Here is a 21,181-nt window from a genome sequence, read left to right on the forward strand (position 1 = left end):
CCCTGGAGGACCTGTTCTTTTCTGAGGGGAGTTGAAGGGGGTGTGGATTGGGAGAAAGGGGAAGTGCTAGGGAGAGACTTGGGGAAAGGAGGGGAAACTGCAGTTGGAATATAATATATGAGAGAAGAAGAAATAAAAAGGAAAAAAAAATCAGCCATGATGATACAAGCTTGTAATCCCAGAGCTGGGAAGACAGAGACAAGCAGATTCCTAGTGCTAAATAAATAAATAAACAACAAAAAGAAACAAACAAAAAACCCAAGGTGGATATCACCTGACATAGTAGGTTCTTCTTAAGCCTACACACACACACACACACACACACACACACCACATACACATACATACTACACACACCACATACACATACATACAAACATGTGTAAGTGTACATGCACCCAGATACACATACACCTGCATACACATGAATATGCACAATCACATACATACACACACTTGAAATAAACTAGTAACTGGCTTAGGAAGTAGCTTGGATATAGGTGTGGGTGAGGAAAGTGTCCAGTTATAGTGGGAATAAACCCAAAAGTTCCCTTCCTCACAAAACCAGTGCTTTCCATTGAACCTGTGCAAGACCTGCCTTGCAGAACTGATTAAAACTTTAGTGGTTGTGGAAAGGCCAGAATGTTAAAGTCTAGAGTCTAATAACAATTTATCTTGAATTCTCTCTAGACTCTTTAATAGCCATTCCTTGCCCACTTCTGGGTCTGACCTAACATCTTTATAACTATTAGGTAAGTTCTTTGGAATATGCAAACAGAAACCTAGCATCTACCAACCCAAAATATCATCAGGTAGCGTCTGAGACCTATAGCAGAGATTTCTATGGCTTAGTATAACTTGCCCACCTGCTGTTTCCACCAATGTATTTGAGAAGTGTCTTAATTTATGATTCTCGCTGCTCTGTTACAATAAAAATTTCATGATACTGGTACCATGCTGGAGTCTGGTAATTGAGGGTGAACTCAATCTACGCTCCCAAGCCATGGTCACTCGAATTTAACACCAGAATAAATTATCTTTTATTCCCTTTAAAGAGAAAGTTGCGTATTAGTGTTGATAATAGCTTGTGGACCAGAATCATAGATCACAATGTGGAACCCATGATTGATATGTGGGTGGAAGGAAGCCTCATGGCCCCTTTTGTCACCCCTTCATATTTTACCTTACATAATCCCTGTCCTCAATCATATTGTCACGGTTGTAGTTTCATTTCTGTTGCCAGTCATAAAATGCCACAACAAAAGGCAACTCTGGGGTGGAAGCATTTATTTGGCTTAGAACTCCAGGCAGAATTCATCATTTTGGGAAAGACAAAACATAAACTCATGCAGTTGGTCATATCACAGGCATGAACACAGAGAATAAATGTCTCCTTGCTTGCTTTGTTCTTCACACTAGCTTTCTCTTCTCTTACTCAGTTCTGTATCACCTGCCTAGGGAATGGTGCCATCCATAGTGGACTGGGTCTTCCCACATCAATCAACAGTTAAATTCCCCATAAATATGCCACAGGTTCACCTGACCTAGATTATTACTCATTAAAATTCTCTTCCCAGGTGAGTCTAGGGTGTGTCAAGCTGACAGCTATAACTAATCAGCATTCTCTCTTGTTGACTCCTCTCCTCCAATACCGAAGGCTCTTTGACCACATGAAAATCTTCAACTCTGCTATCACTTTGATAGGAGACAGAGAGGCGTACGTTATATTCTCCATTACAGTCCCACATGTGCACTTCATATTGCAGAGAAGAATACATATACACAGCACACTGTAAGTAGCCTGGCATGAATATGTTGTCAGCAGTTTCCTAGTCCTGAGGTAACCTTTAATTTAGATGTCATACAAAATATAACTCAGGAGAAATGAAAGATTAGTGTTCTTAGTATATGTAAAAATTCCCACTACGCAAAGAGAAAACTGCCAACACCATAGATCTCAGAGACAAGACAGATCATCTGACCGCAGGGGCGACACTAACCTTTGGGATAATTGACTGTCTTCGTTTCCCCTCCCTATGTAATCAGATGGTCAAAGATGAGTTGGAAAAAAATAGCTCTACGAAAATTTCCACTGTAAGGTTTGGGGGCTAAGAGCTAATAAAACCACACCTACCTGCAGTGGCCCCTTTCTTATTGCTGTGGTAAACAGCATGGCAAGCTCCCTACCAAGAATCAACCTCCATAAGACTCTCTAGAACTCCAGACTAGCAGACGCCATTCTCACTTCCCCAAAGAAGTTTACAGAATCAGGGCCACAGACTCCAAAATATTAGAAGGCTACAAATATAATGGATATACCTCAGTTTGATGTCTGTCACTTTCTATAACCTTGGAGTTAAACAAAGTTGCATATTCTTTCTCCAGAATGCAGGACCCCTCCTGTTCCTCTGCCACCCAGGAATTATGGTTAGCCTGGCTGCAGACTTAAGCTGTGGCAACTCACCCCCTCTGTAGCCCGAAACCTTCCCAGTTCTCTGATACCTAAATAAGAGACTCTTATTGAGCCTCATGGACCTGATCTCCCATCAGAGCCCCAGTGCCTCTCTGTCTATCTGTCTGTCTTGAACTCTTCTTAGAGGTCCTATTATGCCATCTTTCTACGGTGTTAATAATTATCCGGATAAATATTTACCTAGAAGGACAATCTCCCTCAGCATCCATCCTTGATCCCCAAAAGCGAAGTCTTTCAGATTGTTGGCTTTCTGAATAAAGGGTAGTTGACTCTTAAGTCTGCTTATTGGCTTCTGTGAGTGATGATAACATCACAAGGTAGGTTGAAGTTTCAACTTCCCAGCCCTTATCCCCTAACTTTCTCATTACCATCCAAAGTCTATTGCTGAAACTTCTTACTGGTCACAAATGACCCTTTTGCATCACACCCATGTCTTTAGTCACCATCAACTATTAGAAAACCCAGCCCTCTTGCAATATTTTTTTACATTTATTTTTTATTTAACGTGTGAGTGAGTGTTCTACTGTATGTACATCTTCATGTCATGTCAGAAACAGTATCAGATCCCTTTATAGATGGTCATAAGCCACCATGTGGGTGCTGGAAATTGAACCCAGGACCTCTGGAAAAGCATCAAGTGCTCTTAACTGCTGAGCCTTCTCTCAGCTATTAAAAACAATGAATTCATGAAATTCCTATGCGAATGGATGGAACTAGAAAATATCATCATGAGTGAGGCAACCCAGTCACAAAAAAATCACACATGGTAGGCACTCACTGATAAGTGGATGTTAGCCCAAATTCTTGGAATACCCAAGATACAATTCACTGACCACATGAAGCTCAAGAAGAAGGAAGACCAAAGTGTCGGTGCTTCCGTCCTTCTTAAAAGAGGGAACAAAATACTCACAGGAGGAGATACAGAGACAAAGTGTGGAGCAGAGACTGAAGGAAAGGCCATCCAAAGACTGCCCTACCTGGGACCCATCCCATATATAGTCACCAAACCCAGACACTATTGTGGATGCCAACAAGTGCATACTGACAGGACCCTGATATAGCTGTCTCCTGAGAGGGTCTTCCAGAGCCTGACAAATACAGAGGCAGATGCTCACAGACAACCATTGGACTGAGCACAGGCTCCCCAATGGGGTCCCCAGTGGAGGACTTAGAGAAAAGACTGAAGGAACTGAAGGGGTTTGCAACCCCATAAGAAGAGCAATGATATCAACCAACCAGACACCCCAGAGCTCCCAGGAACTAAGCCACCAACCAAGGAGTACACATGGAGATCCATGGCTCCATCTGCATATGTAGCAGAGGATGACCTTGTCAGTCATCAATGGGAAGAGAGGCTCTTGGTCCTGTAAAAGCTCCATGCCCCAGTGCAGAGCAATTTGAGAGCAGGGAGGTAGGAATGGGAACACCCTCATAGAAGTAGGGGAGGGGTAGGAGGTTTCTTGGGGGGAGGGGATTGGGAAAGGGGATAACATTTGAAATGTAAATAAAGAAAATATCCAAGAAAAAAGGAAAAAGAAAAAACCCAGCCCTGAAAGGATCCACCTCAGTGTGATATACCATGTAGCTAAAAGTGGCCAAAACAAATTCAGGCATCTAGTAAGACTTATCTCTGTTTAAATCTGAGGGATTCACTTTCAAGGGGCCCACAACTACTTATCACTCCTGCCAGGCAGTTCACACCTCTACTCTACAATGAGTAATTCACACTTCACTCTTAGCAAGTTGCCCACCCCCTTCCATTCCTGTATCCACTGGATTTAACTGAGAAAATAGCAACTGCAGAAGAGAGCTTTCCTTGGGTGCTCTCCTGGGTGCTTTTCTCCAACACTCCTGCTCACATCCGTTCTCTTCACTCCCCATGGCCTTGCCCTTCATCTTCCCTCTGAGAAGCAATGTGCTTCTTCTCCCTTCACATGTTCACAACCATGAATTTCATCATCTTGCTCCATACCAGTAGTCTGAGCCCCTAAAACCATCTGACTCATCTCTCAGGGCTTCAGTTATAAATCCCAGTATGAAAAAAAAAGTTACTGTCCTGAGGTCAGGTGTTGTTTTTCTCTCTGGGAATACCATGATTACCCTGCAGCCATATTAGAAGAGAGGTTGTCATGGCAACCAGTTTCATAGCACACTGTATAGTTTTAACCAGAACTATGGCAATGGTAATGGAGCCATTGACAACCTCTAGTAGGATGTGAAAGGATCACAGGAGCTTCACCTGGTATTCCTGCCACTACACCTTCCTGCTCACATAGAGCTGCAAGGGAGTCTGGCAAATGCTAAAGTATGTCAGAAGTAGAAGGTTGGGACCTGCAAGGTAGCTTGGTGGATAAAGACATTTGTCACAAAGTCTGACAATCTCGATTCAATTCTCTAGATCCCACATGGGTAAAAGAGGACCAAACCCATAAGTTATCTTCTTGCCAATACACATACACACCACACATACACACACACACACATACACACACACACACACACACACACAGAAAGAGAGAGAGAAAGAGAGAGAGAGAGAGAGAGAGAGAGAGAGAGAGAGAGTAGGGAGATAGGTGCTCTGCTTCCCACATATACACATACTAAAATAAATAATCTTTCAAACACTGGCAGAACTCCATAACATAGCTTTTATGAAGCCATCACCCAGGATGGTAGGATTGTGGTGATGTAGCTAAGCCATTTTTGGTGATTCTTATTCCCTATAACAACCTCTCATTCACGATCTGTAATTAAGTTCAATAAACTCATGAATCTATCAAATTCAGCTTCAAAGAAATCCTTACTTTGACCCTTGGGCCCTATCTAGATTAAAGAGACAACCTCTGTCTATGTCTTCCCAGGAAAAGTTAACACAACAGGTCTGGACCTCCAGTTGTGGCCATACAAAGGGGTTTTGTCTCACAAGAGGCTGTTGGAAAGGTAAGCTATAGAAAATATAGGAGTGGGTTAGGGAGATGGCTCGGTGGGTAAAATTTCTTGCTACCAAGCCTGAGTGCCTGAGTTCAATCCCTAGGATCCACATAATGGAAGGAGAAAACAGACAACCACAGATTATCCTCTGATCTACACACACACACACACACACACACACACACACACACACATACACAGAGAGAGAGAGAGAGAGATTGATTATAGATGAATAGATAGATAGATAGATAGATAGATAGATAGATAGATAGATAATAAATGTGACTTTAATGTTTTTAGGTAGATATATAAATGTGATTTTAATTTTTTAGAAGAAAAACAAAATATAAGATAGACTAGCCAAAAACAAACCAATAAAACAGAACACTCCAAAAGCTTGGCTTCCACTTGGATAAACTCCACGTATGCAGGGCATTAAACATTCAGAGAATTCAGTTTTTCTAAACTACTGAAAATGAAGAAATAGCCTCTGAAAAAGAATAGAAGGAAACCATAGCTAACTGGAACATGTATTTGGCTCTGTGTCCCCAAGACCTCAAGTGACTCAGAGCTCAAAATGAACTGTATTGATCTTTATTAATCCAGCAAATATCATGGCACCTAGAATTCAATATTTGCTGGATTCAAGAGAGCCTGGTGGAAGATAATGAGAAAAGAAAAATTGCTGGCATGGTCAGCACAACAGCTCTCCTGGTCTATAAGATGGAAGAATTCAATTTCTCCCACTGACTCAGATTCTGCTCCAGTACTGTCACTTGTCCTGCAGGATGTGAAGAAGACCTTTACTTCAGCAGCAGTTGGTCATAAGATGGACAGTGGTGTCATACAAAGCTTGCAGTTGGGCAGTGCCCTGAGCTGTGTCTCTGAAAGCCAATGGCAGACACTGCAGCTCATCTGCAGGGTGGCATTTCCATGGGGAGATAGGGGTGGAGTGGGCTGCTTCTGACCAAATCAGGAGCAGAGCTGAGAAACCCCCAGCCGTGAGGCTCTGAGCCACAGGGGAGATAATGGGAGGCAACAGGGTGTGTCAGAACCACCTGCTGGACTCATTGAGCTGTCTGCCCTTTACTGTGATGCTAGTGTTAAAAGTGGCTGTGCCAGTCTTACTTCGTCGCTTTGAGGAGAGAGGTGAAGGGACTGGAAGATGACAGAAAAGCATGTTTTGGAAATCTCAGCTACCTCTCCTCCCTCTCCTCTTCACTCTCTGGAATAACAGACAATTTAAGAGCTGATTTGGGGTTGGATTTGTCCTTCTCAAATATCAGCATGTAGTTTATGTATGTATAAATATATGCATGTATATGCCATTGAATTCCAGAAAGGATGGCAGATGGCTTAAAGGATATTCAAAATACGAAAAGGGGAGGATAAAAAATGGAAATAGAATGCCAAAAGAAGGTAAAAATAAAAAAGTTGAAACCTCAAGTGTGACTAGCCCTAAGTGCACATGCATGTGTGTGTGTGTGTGTGTGTGTGTGTGTGTGTGTGTATGTCCGTGTCCATGTCTGTGTCCGTGTGTCCATGTGTCTGTGTATAGTTCAAAGGCCAACATCAGATGTTTTTCTCAATCATGTTCTACCTTACTGTTTTAAAATGGGACTGGGACTCACTGATTCAGCTAGACTGGCTGGCAAGCAAGTCCCAGACATCCTCCTGTCTCTGCTTCCTCAGCATTGGGAGGCTTTTTTAACGTGAGTTCTGGGGCTTAAACTCAAGACCCTGTGCTTTCATTACAAGTAGGTTCCTTACTGAGCCATCGCCCCAGCCCTCTAAATGCACTTTCATGAAACTTAATTACACTGACAAAGGAAATATTAGGACTAAAGACATAGACAAGGCACTCAGAGAGTATCAGAAGCCAGGATCAAGGGTTCAATATCTCTGTCTCTCTGTCTCTCTCTGTGTCTCTCTCTGTGTCTCTCTCTCCCTCTCTCTCCCTCTCTCTCCCTCTCTCTCCCTCTCTCTCCCTCTCTCTCCCTCTCTCTCCCTCTCTCCCTCTCTCCCTCCCTCTTTCCCTCTCTCCCTCTAGACTCTCTCTCCCTCCCTCCCTCTCTCTCTCCCTCCTTTCCTCCCTCCCTTTCCCTCCCTCTCCCTCCCTTCCTCCCCCCCCCCTTAATATTTCTCTGTATAGCCCTGGCTGTCCTGGAACTCACTCTGTAGAGCAGGCTGGCCTTGAACTCAGAAATCTGCCTGCCTCTGCCTCCCCAGTGCTGGGATTAAAGGCATACGCCACCACTGCCCGTCTAAGGGTTCAATCTCATAGATCTGGTGATGTCATAGGATCCCCACAAGAGAGTCTTTGGAACTTTAGGAGTTACTAGGCAGAGTCAGGGGTCATTATTACTACCATCCCTCCTGCTTAGATTATGGCCCCAGCATGAGGTACTTGGATTTTAGCCTTTGATGGTCAGGTTGTTGTTTTCTACCACAGCCTCATGTAACTAGCCTCCAATGGTTGGGCTGTTTAGAAAACAGATGGAGCTTGGAGAATCACTGATTTTTCATGAACCAGGTGCTGCCTTCAGTGGCAACTGCTCTTCCGTATGTAGCTTTGTGGGAAGAGCAAGTAAACACATCCTCTGTTGTCCAGTAGATGGCTGCCGATCAGAAAAGTGACCTTCTTTTTGGATCGATGAAGAAGACTGTCGAAAGATGTTTGCTTGCAGTGTGAAGGCTAGCTACACACCTTAACTGATCCACTGCGGGGCTACAGCAATCTGGGTGGAGAATGATAGCCATTATTTTGGTTTTGGATGACTGGGATTATTAAGCAAGTAGCAAGTAAAAGTTAGGAAATTAAAAAGCAGTAGCAGATAGCTGGCAAAACATCATCATCAAATTCAGTGCTTATGACATCAAGCAGAAGAGACTGGGAAGCTTTCCTGAAACATTAGCACCTCAGTTGTTGATTCCCAGGCAGAGCAGACCATTGTCTCCACCAGCCAGGCCCTGATTTCTTATTCCCATTGTAGACATTTTTACAGCATGAGGCAGACAATAGTAATCTCTATTGGAAATGGCTTACCTCTTATCTGTTCTAGCTGGCAAAATGCTTTTGAGTTTTTTTGTGTTTTGGGTTGGTTTTTCAATTTGTTTCGGTGTGTATAAGCATTTTGCTGAATGTATTTCTGTCAACCATGTGTGTGGTGCAGAGGTGGGAAGAAGGCATTGGATCCCTTGGAACTGGATTTATAGATGGTTGTGAGCCATCATGTGGATACTGGTAACCAAACCCAGGATCTCTGCAAGAGCAACAAGTGCTCTGATCTATCTCTCCAACTCCAAGGTGCAATGTTCTTCATACCATTGGTTGAGTGCTGATCTCTTCCTTCCCTGTCACAATGCCAGGAATCTGGCCTGCCCCAGAACTAGGAGAGGACAATGGAAATAAATATGATTTACTCTGAGACAAGGTGGACCATCTTTTGTAAAAATCAGCTATCCACTACCACAAATAACATATGGCTATTTACCAATATAATTTATATTGTTACATAAAGTGTAACATCTGTAAACATTCCAGCCTTGTGCATAATGTAGTCCATAGAAACCTGGCCACCCTCCTACTTTTTAGGTCAACATGCTATCTCATTGAAACAATGCTATTACAGTGATTAGATAATGTGAACAACTACTTTAGGCACATTAAGATAATATATGGATTCTCCTGCCACCTGTCCGCCTACCTTCATCAGTTCTGTGGATCCTGATGCATGTAGGTTAGATTCCCCCCACCCACCTTCCATACTTTGTAAATCCTCTGAGGCACCACCAGCTGCCCTGGTCAGTCTGCTATCCCCAATGGACCTCCATCCTCCATTCTCCTGCTAACTCTCTGCCAATCTCCATCAGACCTGCAGATCCTGATCCATACGGGTTAGATTTGCACCCCACCCACCCACCTTCCCTACTTGCTGAGTTCTCTGGGTCACCCCCAGCTGCCCTGGGCAGTCTTATATCCCTGGCAAATCTCCACTCTCCCACACTTCTCTGCCCATCTTCATCAAACGTGCTGATCTGGAATGATACAGCCCATGGAAAACCATAGGAGGCTTGCCACACCAGAACCACAGAGGTTAAGCCCCCTCCCAATACCTACTACATCTAGAACATCCAAGGACCAAAGCCATCCATATGCCTAAAGGCCCTCAAAAGAACCTGATCAACAAAAGCCAAGGCAATGTGACAACTCCAGAGCACAGCTACCCTATTATAGCAAGTCTTGGATATCCTAACACAACTGAAGCACAAGGAAATGACCTTAAATCCAATCTGATAAAGATGATGGAAATCTTTAAAGAGGAAATGAATGAATCCTCTCCTGACATATGTCTGCATGTATTCAAACCCCATTCCTTGTACCAACTTCTGACTTGAGATTTCCATTGCTGTTAAGAGACACCATAACCAAGGCAATTCTTATAAAGAACAACATTTAATTGGGGCTGGATTATAGGGTCTGAGGCTCAGTCCATTATCATCCTGACAGCAAGCATGGCAGTGTACATGCTACATGGCAGCCATGCTACTGGAAATGCTGAGAGTTTTACATCTTCATCCAAAGGAAGCCAAGAGAAGAGAGTCTCCAGACAGCTAGGAGGAAGGTCTCAACCACAGTGACACACTTTCTCCCACAAGACCACACCTCCTAATAATGCCACTCCCTGGGCCAAACATATTCAAACCACCACAAATCCCTTAAAGAAATACAGGAAAATATGATCAAACAGGTAGAGGTCTCTAAAAAGGAAATAAACAAATCTCTTAAAGAAATAAAGTAAAATACAATTAAACAGGTAAGACCTTGGCTTACTTTAGCAATGCAGTATTTATCCACAGTTGAGAAAAACAAGCCTATCTTCTTAAATACTGCAGCCAAATCTAAAAGCTGGATTTACCAAGTATGGGCCACTAGCTCTTTCTGGAAGAGTACTTCTCACAGCTATTCTATTTCCTTCTGCATTCTTACCACCCATGTTCCCTGATTAAAGAAGCTGCCAGATACTCTGCCATTAGAATCACAGGCATGGGGGAGTACTCAGGAGAGCCAAGGGATTTCCTTGGGACTTTGCTAAATAATCCTATTAAAAGGATATAAAGATCAGAGAAGGAGTCTATTTCTCTTTAAAACTGTCAATTAATACTGAATTTAGCTGACTTTTTAAATAAAGCTTCCATATGCTTATTCCTAATGAAGTACTCTGAAGAAACAATCAGCTGATTAGAATTACCTTATCCTTCTACAGGACTCTGGTACATGGTCCAGTCAGTTATATAATTGCATTCACTTTACTAAAGAAAATTTATTAATTGGGATGTTAAAAATTTTTTCAAGTTAACTTTGTCTCTTAATGTTTCCCCACAAAGTGGTAACAGAGGAGACTGAATAGCTGACTCTGAACTTAAGCTGACCAGTGAAAATTGTCTCAAGTTATTCTACCAAACCAACAGCCTTACATCTTAAAATAAACAGCAGTGACAAACATCATCAGGCTTGCTAACACCCACCACAAAGCCTATCAAGCAATCTTTAGATGGTTTTTCTTGCCTCCTCCCTTCCTCTATGGGCAAAATTGCCTCATTTCCTGCACCCAATGGATGCCTGTTGTCATCACATGGATGTCTTATGTTCTGGATCTTTGCTGGATGTTACAGTGGCCCCTTAGGTCATCCCTCCTATGGGGGACTCTAACTGCTGACCCTCCAACATTGCCCCTTTGCCAGCTATAACATAGTTGGAGTGATCTGTGTCCCCAAACCCCTAACAGCAGTCCAGATGCCCTCTGGAAGGGTATGAATGTGTGCCTCATCCTTCTTCTTACCATTCTGGACAGTTTGCTTTCAGGATTTGTAACTAAGATAGCTGGTTTGAGGCTTCTTTGCATCGGTTAACTTCCCTGTCTCACTAGCTCTCAACAAACCTTAAAGAAAATTTAGATCAGTTTATTACCATCCTTCAGGACAGGCTCCATTCTTAGGCTGCTATGGAACTCCAAAACTAAGAGGACTAGATCTCCCTACTACTGCTAAAGAAGGGATCTGTGCCCCGCTCCAGGGACAATGCTGCTCCTGAACTAACAAGTCCAAAATGGTTTCAGATGGAGCTCAAAGACTTGGGTACCAGACCAAATGAGAGTCAATAAGCCTTCTTCTATGGATGGGCATTTGTGTTCTGTCAGGTCCAAAGGAAAGTCCATTCTCCAAATTCCAAAAAAGCAGAAGGGACATATGGCTATATGTGGCATTTATTAACATACCAAAGCACATGCTAGCCTCCAGGCTCCCTCAGTATCACAAGTACTTGTTACATATTTCAGAATCTATGCTGGCATCCAAGCTTTTCTTACCTCCTCCCCTACCCTAACTTATCCAGGTGATGGGCTCCCATCCCACTAGCTACTCATTCTTCTTATAACCCTGCTATTTTCATATCTCTCTGTGCTCAGTCTCTCTATGTTTCTCTCTGTATGTGTGTCTCCCCCATTTCCCACACACCCTTTTTCTTTTCTTCTCTATGTCTCTGTCTCTCGGCCTCTCTCTCTCTCTCTCTCTCTCTCTCTCTCTCTCTCTCTCTCTCTCTCTCAGTGTGTGTATGTATGTGTGTGTCTGTCATCTATCTGTTTCTGTTCCTGCTTCTCTTATTACAGGGTCTAGTCCTCTGGCCATATTCAATCTACTACTTTCTTTCTCCACTCTGAACTAGAAGTTTCCCCTGGATCAAAGCACTGCTGACACAGGGTCCACATCATGACAATGGTTACCCTGCCTAAGGCCCCGACTGAGTCCCCTAATCTTTGGATATTTAAAAAAAAAAAAAAAGGTAAATACTGTGGACATCCTGGTGATCTGCTGTTTAGGAGATCCTTATGACTATTGATATTTAATTCCTATTTTAATTGTACATAATAACTTTCATTATGACATTTTCATACACAAATATAATGTGCTTTGATCATGTTCACCCATCACTACTTCCCCTTCCAATAGAGGACACACCCACAGATTGTTCCTTGAGGTCATAGATTTAGTTAACACCAGAGAAAGTACAGGAGGGTGACCAAGAAAGGAACGGATTTCAGACCACCAGAAGAACAAGAAGTCTATCTTAGGGCTTTGGGGAAGGAGAGAAAGTGTCTTGCATCTGGGAGGAAAGGAAGAAGGAATTTTGTAAATGTGTGGTTTAGAAGATGTAGGAGAATTGTGGAGGAGGGGCGGACTTATATGAGGGTACTCGGTATAGGGAATAGGCACCTTGAATTGAGGTGCACTCATGTATGGGTGAAGCATATGCTATCCTAGAATCCAGACTCCTGGGGATTCTGGGATCAACAATGAGGATGGAGACAGAGAGGGCTGCTGGTAAGCCTACTTTGAGCAGCATTTGGTCTGGGGTTTAACACTTCCTTTCTGGGGAGCCCTGGTACCTGAGGAGCCTGGTACACATTCACAGATGGTCTCTCTGTAAGGTGCTTGAGAGGAGCTATAAGACTACAAGCAAGTGTGGCCTGATTAGCCTCTCACTTAAATTTAACCCACATATACATACACACATACATGTGTACATACATGTATGCAAACATACCTACACATATACAAATGTGTGTACATTTGTATATACGCATATACATACATACATAGATACATGCATGCATGCATGCAGTGTTCTGTTTCTTTTGGTTGATCCAGCGTCTAGCCCAGAGTGTTAGAGACTTGTGATGACCAGCATGAGTCCTGTGAGCCTTGGAGGAGCCTCAGTTCTGAGTATCTGCTATGGTCAGCTCTGTTTGTGAAAGAGGAGCCATCCTACCTCCACGCTTTCTTCTTCTTCTTTCCAGTCCAAACTGACCCCATTGCACCACCTCGAGCTTGAGTGAATGACAAATGACTGCCGAGTCCCTTGTACTCAGTTTCTGGGAGGAGAGAACAGACTCATGAATGTTCTCCTCTGACCTCCATGTATGTACTCTGAAATGCACATGCGCATGTTCCCACAACACAGACACACATGCGCAACAGTAATAAATAAAAATGTGAAAGAAAAGAAAACAACAAAAAGCAAGGTGGACAGCTCCTGAAGATTGACATGTCCTTTGGGACCCCACTCACATGTGCACACATGTGCACACACCTGTGGCAAAACACAGAAAATGCCAAACCATTTTTAGGAGAATGAGTCAGGCCAATTGGCTTAGTTGCTTTGAAATTTAAGTTTATAAGCTTTACCCAGAGAAATGAATGTGTGTGTGTGTGTGTGTGTGTGTGTGTGTGTGTGTGTGTGTGTGATGTGACAAGCTATGTGGTGGCAGTTCTCTCTGGGAAATAAGTTTTTGACAGAGTAGACTTAACTTCCTAGTACATGCATTTCTGATTTATTTACAATTCCCATTTTTGTATAATTTTCAAGTGAGGATTTTAAAATTATGCTTTTCAGTGGTTCAAAGTCATTCTTAGCCACCTATCAATTTTGAGGCCAGCCTGGGCTACATGAGACCTTATCTCAAAAATAAATAAATAAATAAATAAAGCAACAAATATGCTTTGGAAGCCTTAGAAATGACAGTAAAATATTTATAATGCTAGGGGAAGTTTGTTTTTGTTGTTGTTTCAGACAGGGTCTTACATAGGAAATGCAAAACAATGTGGCTGAACAGACTCCTCCCCAACAGACACACACACACACACACTACCTCACTCTGCAAGATAAGCTCCCAGGAACCCCTTGTTCAGGAGACAAATTGGTATTATGTGCAGTTTACCACACATACATTAAACACCTATTCACGCCACCCTGGGGGACAGCTTCCCTGCATGTCTGCCACTTCTCAGCCTTGCTGAACCCAGACAGTGAAATAACTGACTATGCAGGCATGTTCAGAGGTGACAGCAGCTTCTTTAGGAATTTGAGTTCAGTGTGTCACAACCCAAGAAGCTGTCACTGCTGAAGATAGTTGGTTAGAAGGCTTTCCTGAACACAAAACACTGTATCAGGAGCCTGGACAAAGAGTAGAATCTTGCCATGAAGAAAAAACAAAAAAGGCAGAGTCAGCAAAGGCTTCTTGGAGCAGGGAAGGGTGGGAAGAAATAGTTCCAGGTCAGTTATGAGATGATGATGAGGTAGACAGTCTCTAGCTGTGTAAGCCACAGTTCTGGGGATGGACACAATTAACCAGATGAAAACATACCCTAAAGGCACTCATTAGACTGGCTGATGTGACACTGGCAGCTCTTCCAACAATGTCCCCACCCCCACCCTCTGGAGCTGAGAGTCAGTAGCCACTCAGTCCACAATGCTGCAGACTTCAGCTGTTCCAACCTTGTGCTGAAGGCCTGAAGGAATCCTGGACAGTGGTCTTTGGATCACTTTGGCTAAAGAAACCAGCATGAACAGACGGCGTCATCACAGACAGATGTTCTCAGCAGGAAAAAGTGAAGACAGGCCAACTTTTTGCCTTAGGCAAAGTATCACCCATTCAAAGGTTTACAGACAGGCACCACCTTTGTTTTGTTTTTGGTTTTGTTGTTGCTGTTGTTGTTGTTGTTGTTGTTGTTTGTTTGTTTGTTTGTTTTTGGTCTTCTACTCTCAATTAATTCTTTCTGAAATGACCTCCCAGGCTCACCCAGATGTGTGTCTCTTAGTTGATTGTAGGAGAATTGATATGATAAACAGAACTAACCCTGACAATATGAATATAATAAAAACCTGAGAAAATCAAATTTTCTCAGGAAATGGGATTTAATTAAATTAAAATCATTTAATTTGACAAATTATTTCAGACATCTCAGATCATGGTTGCCTGGCCTCATTGTTTTGTAGCTTTTGGCAAGGTAGGGCACCGTGGTGTACTGGTGGGGCACCTTGGTGTACTGGTGGGGCCCAAAGCTAGTTGCTTACTTCATGGTATCTGGGAGTTAAGGAGGAAGATAAAGAGATTTGGCACTATACCCTTCAAGAGCAATCAAGGAATTACACTATGCCCTTCAACAGCATGCTTCCAGGGACATGGCTTCCTGCCTCTACACCCCACCTTCAAAAAGTTCTATTACCTCCCATTAGTGCCTTGAGCTATGCTTTTTGGAGATACTTACCCAAAGTATAGGAGCTACAGGTCTTGGATGAGAAGAGCAAGTATGGTCTTAAAAAAAAAAAAAAAAAAAAAAAGGATCCTTCCAGAAGGCTATGAACCCAAAGAAAAACAGATCTGACAAACAGATCGTTGTAGGGCGGTGTTGAAGAAGAAACTCATTAGGTAAAAATAACTTCTAAGACTGATTTCTTTGTGGGTTTTTTTTCCACTCTGTATTTGTGAAGAAAGGGAGCCCACAAGACAGAGATAAGGCACAGACCCTGATTTAAGAGTCAAAAGTGGGACCAAGTCCACAGAAGGAAGGTGAGAGCTGACAAAGGAAGTCTGTGCCTTTGGAGGCTGCAAGAAAGAGATTAGCATCTGTGAAACAGAAGTGTGGGAAATAGAGATTCCATCATTTGTAACACGGGGTCCCCTCTTTTTTTTCTTTCCCTGTTGTCCTAGTCACTGTTCTATTGCTGTGAAGAGACACAACGACCAAGGCAAATCTTATTAAAGAAAAAAATTTTGTTGATGGCTTGCTTACGGTTTCAGAGTTTAGTTCATCATCATGGCAGGGAGCATAACAGTACATATGGTACTAGAGCAGTAACTCAGAGCTATGTTCTGATCTGCAGGCCTAGAAAGAGACACTGGACTTGTCATGGACTTTTAACCATTAAAGCCCACTCCCAGTGACATGCTTCCTGACATTACTTCTTAGCCACACCCCTGATCCTTCTAATCCTTTCAAGTAGTGCTACTCCCTGGTGACTCAGCACTCAATATATGAGCCTATGGGGGACATTCTTATATTTATGGTTGTGAGCCTAGCCTTTAATGGCTGAGCCATCTCTCCAGCCCAATGGGGAGACATTCTTATACAAACCACCACACCTGTCTTTCACTCATTCTTAGGGTCTCATGGAGCCAGGGTGGTCTCCAAACTCACTAGATAGTCAAGAATAACTTTGAATTTCTAATCTTCCTATAGTCCAGCTTCTTTGGATTACAAGGTGTGAACTACCATTTGGGGTCTTTGCATTGCTAGGGATAGAACCCAGGGCTTCATGCATGTTAGATGTGATGATTTATATATGCTTGACCCAGGGAGTGGTGCTATTAGAAGGTATGGCCCTGTTAGAGTAGGAATGGCCTTGTTGAAGTAGGTGTGTCACTGTGGATATGGGCTTTAAGACCATCATACTAGCTGCCTGAAAGTCAGTATTCTGGTAGCAGCCTTCAGATGAAGATGTAGAACTCTCAGCTCCTCCTGCACCATGCTTGCCTCAATGCTGCCATGCTTCCACCTTGATGATAATAGTTTGAACCTCTGAACCTGTTAGCCAGCCCCAATTAAATGTTATTATAAGAATTGTCTTGGTCATGGGGTCTGTTCATGGCAGTAAACCCTAACTAAGACATTACACAAGCACTATACCAACTGAGCCACATCCTCTACCCCAGGTCCTCTTGTTTCTTAATAATGAAGAAATGATGATACCAACAAACTTCTCTGAGTACAAAGGGTCAGGACAAGGGATGTAGCTTGAGGAACATGGAAAAGTTTCAGATCCCACAGCTAACACCTCTACAATGTGTGGTAGATGTCAAGCCTACACACATTTCATCCCCACAAGAAGGCTCTGATAGAAATATTATAGTATCATGCTTATTTACACAAGGGAAACCAAGGACAAGAGAATGTGCAACTACATAGATAGTAAGTGGCAAAGCTGGATTTGAACCCAGGAAGCCACCAACCAGTATGAGAATTTAGTGAAAAATGACCCAGAATGACTGAGAGATAATAAAGCCATAATGCAAACCCACCATTGGATAAAGATGATGTGTTTGGGGCAGGGGAGAGGGGAGATGGCTCAGTGTAATAGCACTTGCTGTATAAACATGAGGACTTCATTTAGATCCCCAGCACCCAAGTAAAAATCCAGGTAACCCCAGTGCTTGTGGTGGAGATGAGAGGATGCCTGGGGTTTGTTGGTCAGCCAGTCTAGATGCAGAAACATGGGGTCAGGTTCAGTGTTCAGTGAGATACCCTGTTTCAAACAAGGTGCAGTCTCTCTCTCTCTCTCTCTCTCTCTCTCTCTCTCTCTCTCTCTCTCTCTCTCTCCCCACCTTTCTCTCCCCCCACCTCTCTCTCTCCCCATCTCTCTCTCTCTCTCACACACACACACACACACACACACCACACACAAGTATTTTCTATCAATTCAGTCAGAATTTCTGCTTCTGCCCACACCTCCAGTGAGAAACCTGAAGGGTCTAGCTGCTGCTTTTCCTCCTCCTCCTCCTCCTCCTTCTCCTCCTGCTCCTCCTCCTCCTCCTCCCACTCCTCCTCCTCTCCCTTCTCCTCTCCCTCCTCTTCCTCCTCTTCCTCCTCTTTCTCCTCCTCCTCCTTTTCTCCCTTCTCTTCATTTTCTTTTTCTCCTTCTTCCTCTTCTTTTTCCTCTTTCTTCTTTCCTCTTCCTCTTCTTCCATTTCCTCCTCCTCCTCCTCCTTCTTCTTTCCTAAAAGAATGACATTCATCCAGGCATGGGATTCCCAGAAAGCAGCTTGAACTCCTTTTGAGAACACGCAGGTGGAACATTCTCTCAGAGGATGCCAACTGAGGGCAAGTGGCCACCACACTGAGCCTGCAGCCACCAGGCAGGAGCAAGAGCATGGCTTCCCATCCACCACGTTTTGCCTTGTCCCATGGTGGCACTGGAAGTATTGGGGGAAGAGCTAGCTGTTGCCAATGAAGCTAAATCAAAGGATATAGAGATAAAGAAAACCCACAAAGAGAATGTGTAAATCAGGTTATTTGGGAAAGCTAGCAAAGAGAAGCTGCAGAATGGGTGAGGAGCCAGAAAGCCTCATTTCTCAGCAGCAAGCACACCCTTGTTGTTGTATGCTTGCTAGCCACTCTCTCCTCACTGTTTCCTGGTTACAAGAAAAAGAGAAGCCCTCGGTCACCTTCATGATACATGAGGGTATAGGATGAATGTGGGGCCTTATGCTCACAGGTAACTACTAGGGGAACTAGGAATGTTAAATACACAGGGTTGTCCCTTCAAAGAGAGAAAGAGATCCCCCATGTTCTTCCCAGAAGGCTTGGAGTGGGAGTGTTAACCCCCTCCCTTGGCGACACTGTTTGTGTAGCTGAGACCAAGATAAGCTAGACCCTTATCTTAAGCTTGTTTTCTCAGTTAATCTATAGAACCCATCTTTAGAGAATACGTCACTTGGACTTTACAAAGAGGTTTGATATAGTCATGTCCTATGGTTTGTTGTGCATTTGGGATTGAGTTAATTATCACCAGAGAACAATTTGGAAAAAAAATGCCCTGTGCTTAAATATGCCTAAAATAAATGATCCACTGTCAGACTTTTGAAGTTTGAGCCAACACTAGCTACTAAGTTGTGTTGAACTGTCTTCTTGCCTCCTGCAGAATAACACTCTGCTGGCTGTGTTGTTTGCAGGGAGACACCTCCCCAGCCCCAAATGAAAGCATTCATATGAGAAAATGAGATACCTGACCTAACAGAATGCTTACATCAGACACAACCCTCCAACATCTGAGAGGAGTCCTTTTCCAGCATCCATGGGTAAACCTGCTTTTCTTGCAAGGAAATAATTCTAAAAGGTAAGGAAGGATATGAAGATGGCTCAGTCAATAAAGTTCTTGTGGTGCAAGCATGAGGACTTGAGTTTGATCCCCAAAACCCATAGTTTGGCTGTGCATGCCTGTAACCCCAGCATTTGTAGGCAAAACCAGGAGTGCCACTACTCCTTGCTGGCTGAATAGCCTAGCTGAATTATCCAGCCACAGGCCAGTGAGAGACATCTTGGAAAACAAACTGGATGGTGCCTGAAAAATAACACCCAAGGTTCAATGCTGGCTACACACACAGACACACACACACACACTGAAGGGACTCCAAGAAGTGTCTCTCCCAGCTATCTGTATATAAGACATTGTGAGTTTTTTGAGGAAACTTAGCAGAGACTAGGTTTGAAAGGATGCCCTTGACTGACACACCAGAAAATCCTCCTTAACGGTAACTTCATCAAAAAAACATTTTTAAATGTCATGTGGGGGAAATGGTTCTGGAGATAGTTCAGCAGATCCACGAAATCAGGGAAGCTCTCAAAGCAACTGGGATGGGGGGAGGGGTGCCACCCTCACTGTCTGTGTAAATTCTGTGTCCAGGTTAGTTCTCTGCGCTGCCTAAAAGAAGCCTATATCAGCCTTCTGAGCCCCTCCTGCTTTTAAAGTCATTTTAAAAATACTTTTCACATGTACAAATTGTATTGCGAATGCTTCCCTAACTTCCCCTCTCTCCCTCACCAGTTAGTCCTAAGATAATTTCATTTCTCCTTTCCTCTTATATACACACACATGATTGGTATCTGTTTATATGAAACTAGAAACTAAAAATGAGAGAAGACAACACTGTATTTGTTTTTCTGAGATCGACTTAATCCTCTTAAAAGGATTATCTGCAGTAGATCTGTTTTCCTAAAAATGACATAGTTTTGTTCTTTATGGTTGAAAAAATTTTCTATTGTGACTAGATATCCTATTTTCTTTATCTGGCCCTCTGTTGATGGACACCTTCATTGGCTCTGTATTTGCTATTGCTCATAGTGCTACAGTAAACACAGATGTTCGAGTATCTCTGAAATGTGTTGATTTGAAGCCCATTAGTAAACACCCAAGAGTGATAGAGAGGGTCATATGGGAGATCTACTGTTAGTTTTTTGAAGACCCTCCATGCTGATTCCTGTTGTGACTGGAGTAGTCTCCATTTCCAGCAGCAGTACAGAGGGTTCCCCATTTCCACATCCACCAGTGTTTGTTGTCAGACCTAGGAGACCACTCAGTACTTTGCACATCCCCTAAGCTTCTTATCACAATCTCTGCACCTGCTATGGACTCTCTCTCCTCTCCCGACCCTCCTCCCTTCAGCTGATGAGGACCCCAGTGGCCACACCCAGAACAGCCAGGACAGTACCCACCTAAAGGTTCTTAACCCATTCACATCTGTACTCTCCCTTTTGCTATGTCACATGATGGTAATTTTTCAGGGTGTGGACATGAGGATATGGACATCTTTGGGGACCACTATTCACTACCATTCAGCTTATTCCGGGGCTTCTCTCATGTATATAATCAGAGCAAACAAGACACCCCACTAAAGAGTTCTATTAAATAATTCTGGGGGTCTATATTATTCTTCCTTTTCATTCATTCATTCAAGCACTCACGTGTTTTTGAGACAGTCTTATGTATCCCAGGCTAGACTCCAACTCTCTACACATCAGAAGATGACCTCAAAGCCCTACCTCCTGTATGCTGGGATGATAAGCAAAATCATGCCCAGTTTATGCAATGCTGTGGATGGAGCATGAAGCCTTTTGCATGCTGGGCAAGCACTCTACTAACTAAGTTATATCTCCAGTTCTCAAAGGCTTTACAATAAGAGTTATGGTTGGCAGCAGTATCCTTTAAGAACAGGGGAATTCAGGGTGTTTGGGAACCATGATTTATGGCTAGATTCTGAACTCTGGCCTGGGAAAGAGTTCAGACCTAATCTGACTCTTGATTGATTTTCCTGAGAATAGTCCCTCACAAATGTCCCCAAATGTCTGTCTCCATGGTGATTCTATATGTTGTCAATCAGCAAT

The sequence above is a fragment of the Mus caroli genome, unplaced genomic scaffold (genome assembly GCF_978045245.1).
Source record: "Mus caroli unplaced genomic scaffold, Mus_caroli_1 scaffold_1, whole genome shotgun sequence".
In the NCBI taxonomy this organism is placed as follows: domain Eukaryota; kingdom Metazoa; phylum Chordata; class Mammalia; order Rodentia; family Muridae; genus Mus; species Mus caroli.